Genomic DNA, 15112 nt, shown 5'->3' with positions numbered 1-15112 from the left:
TGTCTATAAAGAACAAACCATGTCATTGAGGCAAGAGTAGCTTTGCTGTCAACAGCTTTCAGGAGGATTATGGATAGTTTCACATCTTATAAATTTTCTGAAGAGATTTGCTCTATGGATAGGAGCTAAAACATCTTATCTCCCACTTCTCTCCATCTCCATTGTGATTGCCTGGCCTGTGACTCTTGAGTGTTGTTCTTGTTTTATGTTTTATACTCTTTTGTCATGGCAGTTTGCATGTCATTCTTTTTCTCTAATTGCTGGTGCCTCATCTGTACAATGACTTGAGGAACTCTACCAATTTTTCTTCACACACTGCTCCCCACATGCACAACATGACCTGAGAAGAAACAACCTGTTGCAGCTCATTGATACTGGCAGTTCTGAAGTAGAGGCTATATGGGAAAAAAACCTTACTGTACAGAATGGAACCTGTTCCCTCTCTGACCCTACATATGCTGGTGATTTCCAAACAGTTCTTACTACTGGCCAACTTTCACCCATGTTGTAATGGCTGAGAAAACCTAATGACCCCCAGACATTCTGTGTGCTGCTCTTCAAGAAAAGGGCCACTTTCAGGAGGGTCTGTACTTCCTTTTCTCTCACAGGTTGTCTGGTGCAGAGATGCTGAGTAGTATTTTTCAAAAGTGGTATCCCAACCTTTGACAGTTAAAAAGTTAATTAACACTGAGAGGGATGGGGAGACGGAAACTTACAAATAATACTGTGCAGAATATATTTCCAGATTATTACTATAAAAAGACTGGAGAGCCATACAATAATAAAGATCAGTGAAAGATCATAAAGTGACTTGTTGGGATGCTTCATGGAGAAGGCTTTTGTGGTGGCAGCAGCAATCATGTAGATAATAAATATGAAAATTGGCAAATGGCTCCAATAAGCATCATGAGAGCTTCATCAGAGCACAAACATGATCTTTTCCCCTCTCTCTGGCCTTGACCAGAAAAAGTCACCTATCCTTGCAAGAAGGAGCAGGATACTCCTGAAAAGAACAAAACTGAGAAAGTGCTAGATTAAGTTAAGAAAATGCTGAAATTTTCTCATGTCGTTGTGCTTTAGAAAAAGATTGGAAAAGCTGTTCAAGGGAGGGGGGAAAAAACACAAGAAGAAAGTACTTTCCAAGAATAGTTTTAAGAGTTGAGAAAATGAAAGTGTCTTAAGTCAGCAGCAAAGAAAAAGAGCATCTCTATATATGGGAAAAAGCAATAAAAATGAAACAAATAATGGGAGACCTGAGTAGAAAGAAGATGAAACAAAAGAAAACAAAGGAGAACCAAAGCAAGAGGAAGTATGAAAGAAGGACACACAAAGGGAAAAGATTCAAAGTTGCTGTTAGAAATATTTCAGTAACATGGAGAGGTGAGTATGAGCTTTTACAGGAGGGGAAAGGAAGGAAGGAAGAACAGAGGATGGATGAATGGTAAAAAGATGATGAATATTAAAATTCATCTGTGTATGTAATCTCTTTGCACCTCTGCAAACGTTTGCCTAGGCACTTTGCTGTTCCAACCTCTTTCTGTCAGCAGAGAGGGCAAGAATGACACCCAGCACCTTGGCCACGCTGATAGATGAGGTAAAAAAAAGAATCTCTTGGGAAAGGAAAGGACAAACCTCTCAAAAAGAAGTCATTCACTTGTCAAATTAGTGGCTTTAATGAAAGCGGATAGAGACTAATGAAAGGTTAAACCTGTAAATTGCAATCTAACAAATGGGTTCACAGAAGACAGTTCTCTTTTTATAGTAAGAAAAGAAATAATACCGACAAAGTATTATTACCTTGGAGAGATCGGGACGAAACCGCAGTTTCCTCAGAGAGCAGCATGCTCTCCTGTTGTTCTGCTGAGATGGGCACTCCTGCTTCTCTTGAAGGATTGACAGACAAACAGCCCTTCATCGATTGCTGTACTTTGAGAGTGCTTTGATCATTACACTGTGTCTTCAGGAATATATACTGTAATGGTATCTCTGCCAGAACCTGAGCAGCTTAAAACACCATTAAGTCAGACATCTTATGTTCTCATATTTTGAAAGATTTGGGAGGAGGTCTTATAAAGGACATTGGTTATGATAAAAGTACCACAAAATCATTAATGAAAATAAAATTGGGACTTGGATTCTTTCAGCTTTTCTATCCTGTTTTTATCTCTCTGTCATTTTTTATGGCTTTGGCTGTTGTTAGGAAGAGACAGGAGGAGCTACTCAGTCAGAGCCCTAGAGGTGTGAAGGTAAATGCAAGCTAGCATTGGAGAGTTAACAGGATATGTATAGTATTCCAGTTTAGCTGAACTTTTATTTGCAACTTACCCACATCCCTCTTTGAGACTTCTTTCTTACGTGCTGTGGTTTTCCTTTGTTCTCCTAGGCTTCTTTCCTGCAAAGTTTTCCTGCCTTGCGTGTTGCTTATTTCAAGGACTTGTTCCACCAACACCATTCTCGTGTCAGGGAGGATGTAATAAGATTTTAATTTTCAAGTTCTTTGGGACAGTGAACTTTTGCTCTTATTTGCTATTGATGAAGGGCACTCTAAATAATTAGGAATAATAAAATTGAAGTTGTTCAAGTGGGAAGGACTGGCTTTGAGAGATATGCTCTGCTATGCAATTATTTGATTTCACCATACACCACCAACTGCTTGCCCATTAGGTGCCATCCTTAAGATTTGCTTATGTTGCTGTTCAGAAGTTTCAGGCAAATCAAGAAGCTTCCTTTCCAATCTGTAGAAGAGAGATCATGAATATTCTTTTCTTCCAAATAGTATGCAGTTTTAAGTAGGGCATGAATATAATGAATATGTTGTGCAAGGGTTATACTTCCAATTTTTCAGCAGTTTGGATATTTAGTAATTTGGTGTCACATCAGGAAGTTTTAATTTGAGTGTTTTATTGTGCCATACATTTAGTAGCAATCTCATACTGGAGAGAGGAAATTGCTGCAGTCCCTATTTTTCATGGTTTGTTTAAATGAATAATTAACTATCATACATGATTAATTTAAAAAAATTAATAATAAAGCATTTCAGTACACCTCATGTAACATCCTGTATCACTTCACAGTGTGCTGCATATAGGAAATAAATAGTAAAAAGTGGATCTAGAAGAGCACAAGTGCTAGAATTGTGGAACGTGGCAGTCAAGACATGGAGGTCAGCACACTGACATCCTTATACCTGGCTGGAGGTCCACTAGGTCAAATGATGGAATGGAGGAAATGGGATGAGAACAGCTTCCAATAATTGCAAAAAAAAAAAAAAATTAAAAGGAAGGCATAAAGCAATTTTAAACTGATTCAGAAAGAATGAGGCGATTATTAAAGTTTTGTGAGGAAGGAAAGATTGATTTGGTTACTTCAGGGATGTCAGATGATCCAGTGGGTTACTAGCTGGGTGAAAAGTGTCTAACTTTTTTACTGATTGAGTGTGCACTCTGGATCATTTCATGTATTTATGCATCATGTTTTGCTGGGTTTTGTGGGGTTTTGTGTGTGTGTGTGCAGTAGAAATATTGATATTTCTAAGCATTCTGAGATCACAGGGAAAAAAGCTCTAAGAATTTAGTGTGTTGAGCAGCATTACCACCTTTTACCTGAGCTTGCACAGTTTTGTGCATTTTAGGAAATGGTGCCCAACACAGAACAATAATAAGAGGTTGAATGTGGTTTAGCAGACATGGATGGTCTGGTGTTCTGCACTTGTTGTGATGGAATAGTCACAAAGAGAGCATTACTTCTTAAAAACTAAATCCTCTTATAAACTACCTTGAAAAAAAAGTAGGAAGAAAGTAATTGAGAATGAGAAAGAGGAGTATGGAGAAGAGAAGAAGAAGAAAAAATTTACTTCTGGGGAAACTGCCGCAAAGACAGCTTTGTGCCATTTTCTGTGCAGTCCCTGGGAGGAGGCCAGGATGAGCTCTTGGGTATCTCATCACACTCCTCCCTGACCTCTCTTCCATGCAGGGACTTCCACCTCCTTTCTCAGATGTATGGTTGCAGCAGCCAGGAGAAGTATCATCTCACACCTTTTTGTAAAAGCTGATATTAAATGATGTCCTTCCACTAAAGAGGAGTACTTCCTGAAAACTTACTGAAACAAATTCATCACAGGATTTCAGGGTAAGAAAACAGACTTATTAAACACAGTCCACATTAATATCAAAAAATCTGGTGCTGTAACAGTCTGAGTAACTAGAATTCCCACTGGTTTCCATGCAGAGCCAAGTGTTTCTCAAGAGATACACAGCAGCTTGTAGCAGTGAACTGGAGCTGGGCTCTATTTTGGTCTTATTTCCTGTGTGGAATACATCTCCATGGTCTTGCTGCTAGCTACCTGGTGACTTTTTAAGCAGATTTGTCAAAAAAAACCCAGTTGTGGTTTCCCTTTTTTTTTTTTTTTTTTTGGTAACAGTTGTCTTACTAAACTTTTTCCTCTTTCTAGCAGTGAAATTTGTTTTTAATTTATTATCTTAAACTGGGCATTAAGTTGGTTTTTTTTCAGGATTATGTGTTCCAGCTAATGTGATTTATCCCAAACCCTTCCTTGTTCCTGTCTTGTAAGCAGCAAGTTGGTATGTAGAAAACCCCTTCATTATTTTGGCTGCAGTTTTTGAATAATGCTATTTTGGTATGTAAAAAAACCCTTTACTTCATTATTTTGGCTGCAGTTTTTGAATAATACTATTTTAAAATATCTTTGACACTTCTAAATGGGCCAATAAGAAGCATAAAAAATGTCAGTCAAGGTAGAGGCATTTATCCAGTTACATGCAGTTGATCTTTTCTGCTGAACTCAAATTGGAGTCTCCCTTCTCATTCAGTGTAGGCAGGACAGAGCCTGATGCTGATAGCCTGCAAAAAAACGTTTGGTTTCTGAGAATATTGTGCAAAATGTGCTGCTGATCCAAAGCTCATAATGGCTTGGGGATTTTTTCCATGTACTTCAGTCAACTTTGGAACAGGCACTGTGTGGAGGAGGGGAAAGATATCCAAGCTGTTATTGGTGGAAAGTTCCTCAAGGGCAAGTAGTCCATAAAATGAGTTTTGCTATCAGGCAGGCAGTGTGGCCAGAATCACTGGGAAATACACTGAACAAGTTCTCTGCAGCTTCTGTTACTGGCATTTATTTAGATTTCTTCTCATATTTGAAAAGTTTCCTTAGTGTCTTGTAAACACTAACTATCCACCCTTAGCATCCTGTTAATGTAATGAGCACAACTGCCATTTTGTCACAGAGGTACCTAGGCTGAAATAATTGCAGTAAGAATTTTGTAAGGGTCAAATATGAGAATGATAAGTACAAGGTCAGAAAGAAGAGGTTTTGCTACTGATACAGGCAAAAGCAAGGATGGATCCCAAATAAAACATCATTTTCTTAATGAAAATTCCACAATGAGTGAAGCTAATATATATTGTATCGTAATTAAAGTGAAATTGTCTTCTTTTCTAGCAAGTTTTCTGTTTCTTAGTGCATGTTAAAAACAACATGTGTTAATAACACATATGTTACTACAAAACTTTGACAACATTTAATGAAGGACTGTAGTGCTGCTTATTTATATAAAAAGTTTGTTTCCCTAATGTGTAGCAAAGTCTTGATGAGTCTCGAGAAGAAGGATCTCTAAAAGGTGAAGTACAACTCCTGTCACACTACTTGTCATTTTCCCATGTTATCTGTTTATGCAGTGTGGAATTTTAAAAAATAAATTATATAAATATTTATGCATATGTTGATTTATTATTCAGTAATCAATCTTTGTTGGGTACATTATAGCGTAATCAGTTGTATGGTAAAAAGCATTTAATTTCATGCCTAATTAACATATTATAAATCGAGGAGAGAAAATTAAATTATTATGGACAGTTTGCAAATGTAATACATACAGTGTTCTTCAATAATTGCATGAATATTGGATGTAATGTGATGTGTTACTTCCACTCTCTTTTGTGCTCACTCGTTACTGATAGAGTGGAATGAATGGGCTCCAAGGGACGTGTACTGTACTGCCCTGGAGCAGCATCAGATTGCCCTTAACATCAACGGGAACTATGTGTGGAGGCAGAGAACAGTATATGGCCCAGTGTGTGTAAATTATATCAGCTCCATGTAGGCATCTGGAATTTTGAAACACATTTACCTTTTGAGTAGCAATTTCCTGTGACTTGATTATTTTGGCAAATAGTTGCATAGTTTGGGCCCAATCCTCCTCTTTCTTTAGGCAGTGGCAAAATTCCCGCAAACTTCAATGGGAGCAGGAGAAGGTGCCAAGAAACACGTGTGTAGTTTGCAGAGTTTGGCTAATTTCATAGCACTGTAAATGCTGCAAAAATTCTTGCCACAGAGTACCTTGTTTTGTGCTGTCTTTGCACTTCACATAACGAATGTCTGCTTTCTGTAAAGGGAGTAATGATTTCTTGAGCAACTGCAGAGACAATATGTGTTGGTTTATAATACTTTTTCTGGGATCTCTGACTCCCTGGGAGTTTGAAGCCAGCTGTTTGCGTTGAATTTACGGTACTTTGGACCTAGGATTTCCGAATATGGCAGAAGTTTGACTTTTGTTTAATTAAATGTACTTTGTAAGGGAAAATGTGATACAATACACAGAACTGGGGTCAAAAAATGAAGGGCAGATTGGGACTGCTTAGTTTTATTCAGCTGAACTATGCAAATTGGCTCCCAAATGAATTATTACTGTTAACTGAATAACTGAGTAATTTTTGTTATTTAGAGATAAATAATAATACATGTTACTGAATTCCACTGACAAATAAATCATTTAATGATTGAGATTATATAAACATGCATATCGAAAAAAAAGCCTTGAGAAGTAAAGCTCCCTTCAGTCGATAACAGGACAGTTTTGTAAACCACTTAAATCTGTGATAAAATCCTACTTGACTGGCCCACGAGCAGATGTGACAAGTTGAATTTATTTCCTCTCTTACCAGGAAGCTTTGCAGGAAACTCTTAACATATGGTACTTTTCACTTCCATCTAGAGCCATAAATGTTATTGGAAAAGGATGTTCCCAGGAGCAGCAAGTTTCTGACGTTTCTGCCAAATGGACTCCAAATGATCCTTCTGTGGTTCTAAATTCCCCGAGTTCTTAGGAGCTGGCAGCCAAGAATCTCTGATCTAAACACAACTCACTAATTTAATTATTTTATTATAGATCTGTGGAAGGCTCTTGCAAACCAGTGACTTTACATCTGCATTGGATCTAGCTAGGCAGGAAGCATAAGTTAGAAGAGTGTAAATATTTTGTTTCTTAACTGCTTTTTGCTTGAAAACTTGGAAACCGTTTCACACACAAGTCAGTCACACAAGTATGAATGCAGAGGAACAAGAAGTAGAGATAAAAGTAACATAAACTCGTACTGGTTTTATATTTTGAAAGTCTGTCTTTCCTAGGGAGACCAAGTAATGCCCAGTAGGTAAGAGTAGTAACAAAAATCAGAAAATAGCATTGTACAGCTGCATTCAAGCTCTTGCCTTACTCCTTCTCCCAAAAGATGATTTAAGTACTTGTACAGAGCGTACATCCTTGAATCCCTTGTATCTTGTTTATAATAGCACAGGAAGTTCAGGAGAAGCACCAAACTGTATGTTTTTGTTTAATGTGGTTCCTGAGTGTTTTACTTTAAGAAACTAAATGTCTAAATTTTGCATCTTTTGGAAGACTAGCTTCTGCCTGCAAAACACCACTTATTGTAAGATGATGAATTTACATTGCAGGAGAGCTTTATATGAAGGTTAAGTTGGAGGACTGAAAGAAAGGGGGGAGGATTGTGTTTCAAGTAGGATCTGCTTAGGAATGGCAATAAAAAGAGGAGAAATACAAGCTGGAGCTGGTAACCCAGAAAACCACAAACAACGCCCCACAGTTGTCAGAGCCTGGGCATACCTGGTGGCAGTGTTTGGTGTGACCCTGAGGAAGTCCTCAGGCTCTGACGAGGAGAAGAGGGGATTTTTTTTTTTTTTTTTGGTCAGTCAGCTTAGCTGTGGATAAAAATTTAAGCAAAAGCTAATCTGACAGGAAGATTTTGAGTTCCTTGGATATGGGCCCTTTGCCATGAAAGAGAAAGGATATAAAGGTGTACCTGTCTGACACAGATACAGTGTTTGATGAAAGAAGGGATATTGATTTAAAATCCAGCTTTGGCTTGGCTGTGACAGTGCCATTTAGTTTCCCCCCTCCCCTTATGATGGGGGTTTGTATTAGATGAGCTAGAGGAGGGGAGATAGCATCCGGAGGATTATGCTGTGACTCTGCTATCCATGAGCTTATGTTTATATGAATGTGTTAGGGGAGAAAAAATAGTGGATCTACCTGCCAAAGACTTTTTTCTTATCCTGCATTTTCACACAAAATAAGAAAGGGAAGTCACTGCACCAAAGAAAATGGTGGTTTTTCTGATATCACAAGACCTGGGATAGGTCAGCTTGGAAGAATACACCCTGGAAGAATGTTTCTGGTTCATGAAGGGTGGAAAGCAAAACTGACAGTGAGCAGCATTGCTGAGATTTCTGCTAGTGCTCCATAGACCAGGAAAAGTTGGAACTGCTGAACAGCAGCCAATAAAACAGGGAGTAGAGAGAGGTGATAAAAACACTGAAATCATTAATAAAAAGCTGAATGTAACTGGTGAGAATAACATTTACAAAAAATGTAAGTCCAAGGAATCATAATAAGAAAGAAGAATTTTACCCAAATGCACACTGGAAAAATCAATACATTTTATTTCAAGAAAAAAGCTATCTTAAGAGAGAAGGAGTAGGTGAGAATCTTAAGATTGTATAAAAGTGATAAAGAAAAACACAGTTTCACTCTTACTGTGTCGCTAGATAAGGCTTTGAAATGTTTGGTTTTCTCCTTCTTGAAGGTGCCAACCTTTTGAACAGTAATGGAAAAATACAGATAACACATGACAAGGCATGAGTAATACCCTGTAGTGTTTTACCCTCCCCTTCTAAAGATGTCCATTGATTATGTTAATCAATGTAGTGAATATTCTGCAAGCAAACTATGGCATCCTCATTTGGGCTGCCTAAGCTGCAGAGGGAGAACCCAGGCTATGCTCATACATGAGCCCAGGTTTTAGCATCAAGTGGAAAAAATATTGATGCCACACAACAATGTGAGAGAGTTCTCTCTCCACACATTGCTGATGGGTATCTGAGCCTAGCCTAGTACTGGCTTTCCAGTTCAGTTTCCCACATTGTTAACCAAAGTGTATTATGGCCACAAAAGACTGGGTTGCTATATATCACATTAATTTATACCTTCTCTGTCTGGTGCCAGACTTGCATACAGAAGTATAAAAAGTTTTGAGATCTTTCTGAACTAAAGATCATTTTGGCAATTAATAAATGCTGTTAGACATTTACTGTCACGTTTTACACCTTCAAAACCCATGCCATAATAAAAAATTCCTTAAGACTTTATCCTGAATACCAGTAGCTAAGCACTTGATTTAGACTCAGTATTAAATAAACACTAACAAAAGAGAAAGCAACAACTTAGTCATATTTTGTTTTCATTTTTATGTGAGCAACCTTCTGAATTCACTGCAGTACATCTAAAGACAGAGTTTGGACAGTAATTTAGCAAATATTCTTATATAATGGAGCTGTGAAACCTCAGTAAAATTATTCTATCAATCAATTGATATTTAATAAACAGGTAATCGCTGTCTTAGTAAATCTAAATTAAATTCCAATCTTAGACACTTAATTAAAATCTATGTCAACATTTTCTATTGATAATTAGTATTAGAATAGGATTTCAATCCTGAATTGAAGAAAAAAAAAATCAATTGTAACATTATGTTGGGTTCAGTATAAAATTAATCACGTACTTCTAGCACAGTGTAAATTCCTTCTTGGATCTTCTTTTTGGTGCAAGTATATCTGTTCTTGGTTAGAACAGCATGATAAGGGAATGGATTGCATTTCCTCTTCCTAGCTTTCATGAGAAAGACTACTGTATGTCTTCATTCCCTTGAAGATTCAGGCATACTGTAGATAGAAGGAGTAATGGAGTGGAGAGCCTGAACTTTGGGCAGTCAGAAAAGTAGGATGTGCTAAAGTCACAACAATAATTAAGAAGGTGGGAGATGCTAGAGGCTTTTTTTTTTTTAAGAATAAAGAGCCAGGATAAATTTCACAAAGGAAATTTGAGATTGGTGTATGCAGTGGGAAGGCAGAAATGCCTCACTAATGCACCTCATGATATGAACTAGTCATTGACTCTGAGGAACACATTGACCACATTTAGAGTCCTGTCCACCTCCATGGATTTAAACCAAAGCCTGAGTAATGTTAGAGAGTCACATATTTCAGCTGTAGACAATGCTTTCTACTAAATCTGTCTCTGATAATGATGTCTCAGCAAGACTGGGCCTCATTCTTATGTCACTGATGGGAGGAAATCCAGTCGAAGCAAATTGGAGCCAATTGGTGTTTCCATTATGCGGTGGCAGGAGAATTGGACTCATTGTCACTAAGAATGTATCAGAACTTTCTATTAACGTCAGCCTTCAGTTTTATAACATTTTGTTAAAAGTTCCCTCGGGCTGTATTCACTATACAGATTTTCAGAGAAGACAGACATATTTTATACTGAGAACTCATTTGGTTTATTGTTAGAGGATGCTTGTGCTCAGAACTTAAATGGATGTTACTTTCAAGACATGGTCTCCTTTATTGCAACTGTTGGTCTGTAAATGGAAAATTTGCTCAAATTTTCATGGGCTAGCTTTACTGGGTTTTTGGACCACTTTAAGGAGAACTACTATTTCCTTGCTAAGCTCAATACTTGGCAATACAGTCATGCCTTTGATTTTATAATAGATGAGTTTTTAAATATTACATAATCTGTATTAATACCAAACTTCCATGCTTTGCTAGCAAAGGACTGGATTTTGCCATCGGGTATGAACGTGTAACTTTTGCTAATTTAAATGAAGGTTAAAAGGACAATTTAAAGCATTATAATAGATTTTAGTTTGCCCTTTTTTCTCTTTGTTATTCTAAATGGATCTTCGAATGTCCTAGCTAGTTTTTAAAATATATTACTTTGCCACCGTTCTACCTTGTTGCTTATATTTTTTTTATTTGTCTTGATTGCTGTCATTATTATTGTTTCTTGCACTCTTTATTTGTGATATCATTTTAGCTTAAGGCTGTTGTCTTGTAATCATTCTGCCTTAAGAATCATTTTTCCCTGTGGCATGAGAATGAACATAGTGAAAGGTGAAAACTGTCTGAAACAACAGTCTGGACAGATTTTCATGGGGCTTTTGTCGTATTGTTAGTCACACAGAAATATAATGGTGGAAGTGCTCCCCTTTGCCTATGATTTTGCCACTGTTTGAGTGTATTTGGCATGCTGCAGACTCTTGCTATTCCCAAGGAAGCAGGAACCTAGCGAAGAGTGCAGAACACAAGGGAAACAAAGCACTGTTGTTTATTGTCTTTGCAACCTTCTTTCTTGTATGCCTTTAAAGGCTGAGATCATAAGCCATAATGTCTTTGTGAATTAATACAGGAGTGGAATTTGAGTCTGTTTCATGTGTCTATACGTGAAGGGACATCAGCTCAGCTCTGTAGTTATACCCACATAGTTCTTCTTTTTTGCTGCTTGCAGCTGAAGTCACTCAGGTTTCAGAAACTGACTCTTCATTTTATGTGACTACATTCACCTTATTTTGATTTCATTCTTTTAGAAATACAAAATTTGAAGGAACAGCTGATAGACCAAGAGATCGTACTGTCATTTAGATAGACCTCAACAGCCTGGAGCCATGGGCTTATAGAAACCTCACAAAAGTTAAGGAAAAAAAAAAGAAGTAGATGTGAAGTCCTGTGCCTAGGAAAGAATCAGTCCATGCCCCAGTGGAGACTGGGTCTCACCATCTGGAAAGGAACTTTGCAGCAAAGATCTAGGGGTCCTTGTGGATACCAAGTTGACCACTAGCCAGCAACGTGCTCTCGTGTCAAAGAAGGTCAGCAGCCTCCTGGACTGCATTAGGCAGCACCTTGCCAACATGTTAAGAGAGGTGATCCTTCCTTTCTGCTCAGTCTCATGAGAAGTCTGGAGTGTTGTGTTCAGTTGTGGATCCCAGTTCTGGCTCCCTCAGCACAAGAGATATATGGACACAATGGAGACAGTTCAACAAAGGTCTAGGAAGATAATGTTGTCTGGAAATTGTCATATGAAGAAAAGCTGAGAAAGTTTGGCTGTTCAACCTAGAGAAGAGGAGTCCTGGAAGGGTCTTGTGAATGTGTCTAAATACCTGATGGGAATCAGTGAAGAAAACAAAGCCAAGGTCTTACCAGTGGATGCTCAGCAAAAAGACAAGAGACAACAGGGACAAACTGAAGAACAGGAAATTCCATGCAAACCTAAGAAAATCTTTCTTACTGTGAGGTTTGTAAAACATTGAAGTAAGTCACCCAGAGAGATGTAGGAGTATCTGTGATTGAAACTATTTAAAACTTGAATGGACATGGCCCTGAGCAACCTGTTCAGACTGACCCTGGTTTGAGCAGTAGAGTTAGGCAAGATGGTTTCAAAGGTCCCTGCCAGCATGAATGGCTCTGTGAATATGTGAATTTCTTACTCATGTTCCTGCTTACCAGATCCTACGCAGTCTTCACACCTCTGCCATATTCAGGCAAAGATATACTTATATATGATGGAGATGCTTAGATACTGTAAAAGCATGTGCTCAATGTCAGTTCAAAATGAGGCAGTCCTTCTTCTTCATAGTCCTGCTGAGAGTTTGGTAGCTTTTCAGATTTCCTTTTTTAAAATTTTTTATCAGTCTGTTACTATGATATTTCTCTACACTTACACATTTTGCTAGCATACACCAGATACCTTCACTGGAGGTACTTTTGCAAGATATCCATATTTATTCATACACCTTTTTTTTTTTCTCCCCCCCCAAGAACACAAGCCCAGTAAATTCTTCTGCTAGATTTTGTCATCTCTTGTACACCAGTCTGTGATTTTTATCCTCTGGCTACACTGCCAGAATAACTTCATGTACCAGTCTTTGTTCCTCTTCTGCAAAGACTTACATTTTCCGTTCTTATTTCCATCAAGTCCAAATTTATTGCAAATATTAAGTTAATACAATGTCATATGGTTTTATGGAGTCTCTTTTTCTGTTTAACTCTGTTTAACTTGTGAGGTGGTTTTCTTTGAATGTGTTTTGTAAGTGGCTGAGATTGTATAGCTTTCTTGAAAACACTTCGTTTGTTAGCACCTGATTCACAAAATAGAAGCTGTTTGTTGGTTTTTACCAGGCACAGAGACCACACAGAACATATTTTAATATATTTACTGAATAATTAGAATCCTAAATAACAGATGTTTTTCCACTGCAAATACCTGTCTGTAAATTCAGGATTTACTTTCCATAAGAATTTGCAGATACATCTTTTAAATTCACAAACATTCCTCTTCCTTGTCTTGTTTGTTAACATATTAAGAAGGTAATAAACACAAAGAAGTTTAAGCATAGTAATTTAAAAATGTGAAGTAATTTTTTGCAGAGACATTTCTTCATTATTTGCTCTATTCTAATTTGGACTCTTTGCCACCAAGACATGAGCTGGACCCCTAACTCATTTTAAATAAATTACTGAACAAATGCTAATGACTTTTGGTCATTATCAGCATGGGCTGAATTCATGCTGGTTTTCATCAGATGAAAGACTGTGTCACACTAAGATTCCCTTGAGCCATCCAGTCCCTCAGCTATCAGCAGCACTTTAATTTTCTTATAGAGATAGTATAATGTGAACACTCAGCCTGGTTCACTCAGAAAATGTGGTAATTTTTCATACTTTCAAACACAGATGTTCTACCAAGTTTCATCCAGAGAGGCTGAATCTACATTTTAAAGCAAGGACACCCTAGATGTTACGTTTGAAATAACATACAACATGGCACAAAGAAATAAATGAATATAATTGTGTAACAAAAGTTATAAATCAGACCCAGGAGACAAGAATAACAAAATAAAAGTGAAAAAAAATCACCTTTTAATTATAGTGGTGAAGCCTCTGAGCTTGTGAAAACATTCATTTGTATAGTACTGATTTATACAATCCTTACAGGAGATTTTTGCTAAACATCTCTCTTGAATATAATCTTGCAGATGGGAAAGTGTGTGAGTGTTTCAGTTCTCACAAATTATATGATATAATTAAAACACTGTCGTGAACACATTTTATCTGTAGAATTCAGATGCCAGGCCTTTAAAGAAAAATGTTTATCAAGAAATATTTCTTTTTAAAAGTCAGTCTTAAATATTTATATTATCTTTTTTGGTTTTGTTATTAGGACACAATGTTTTTTCCTTTTCCAATTTTGCTTATTATTATTACCCCACAAACCATAAAATGTGTGCTCCTAGTCTCCTGAAAAATTTGAAAATTTCCTGAAGATTTGTGTACTGTTAATATTTATGCATCTGGAATTTGGCAGATGGAGAAATGTCAAGCTGTTTGTATGACAGTTGCCAACAAAACCAAGCAGGGACGTGTTCCCAGGGCCCAATTCACCATTACACTACAACCTCCAGAGGCAAACAGTAGTTACAGTAGTTGCAGAGGGTGAGCTGCAGATTTTTTCCTGAAGAAACAGAGAAATTGAGCAAAACCATAGGGGACAAACCTGAACTAAGAATATTTGGGTTACTAAGAATATTTGAGTCTCCTACTGCAGACCAGCAGGAATAGGCTTACAGATAATGGACGTGTCTACTGGCTTAGAGGGTTGTGTTTAAACAGCAGGCAGTTTGCTGATTGATGTAGACAGAAACTTAAAGGGGAAGTTTGGCTCTTTAAGTTCTTGTTTAGCCTTCTCACTAGGCTACATAATGTCACTGTTAAACTTGTCACAATTCTTTGTAGATACATCTCTGAAATGTTGCCAGCGCTTACAAAAAGATTAATCTCTCCTTCTTCTCTGCATGAGTTTTCTTGAGATACACAGTTAACATATTTGCTCTTCTTTCAAGTAGATTTTTATCTTGCCCTATATAGAAATATCATGAGACGTCAACAAAGGATATCTATATACTA

The sequence above is a fragment of the Indicator indicator genome, chromosome 10, assembly GCF_027791375.1.
Source record: "Indicator indicator isolate 239-I01 chromosome 10, UM_Iind_1.1, whole genome shotgun sequence".
Taxonomy (NCBI): Eukaryota; Metazoa; Chordata; class Aves; order Piciformes; family Indicatoridae; genus Indicator; species Indicator indicator.
Note: the sequence above shows the minus strand (reverse complement) of the source record.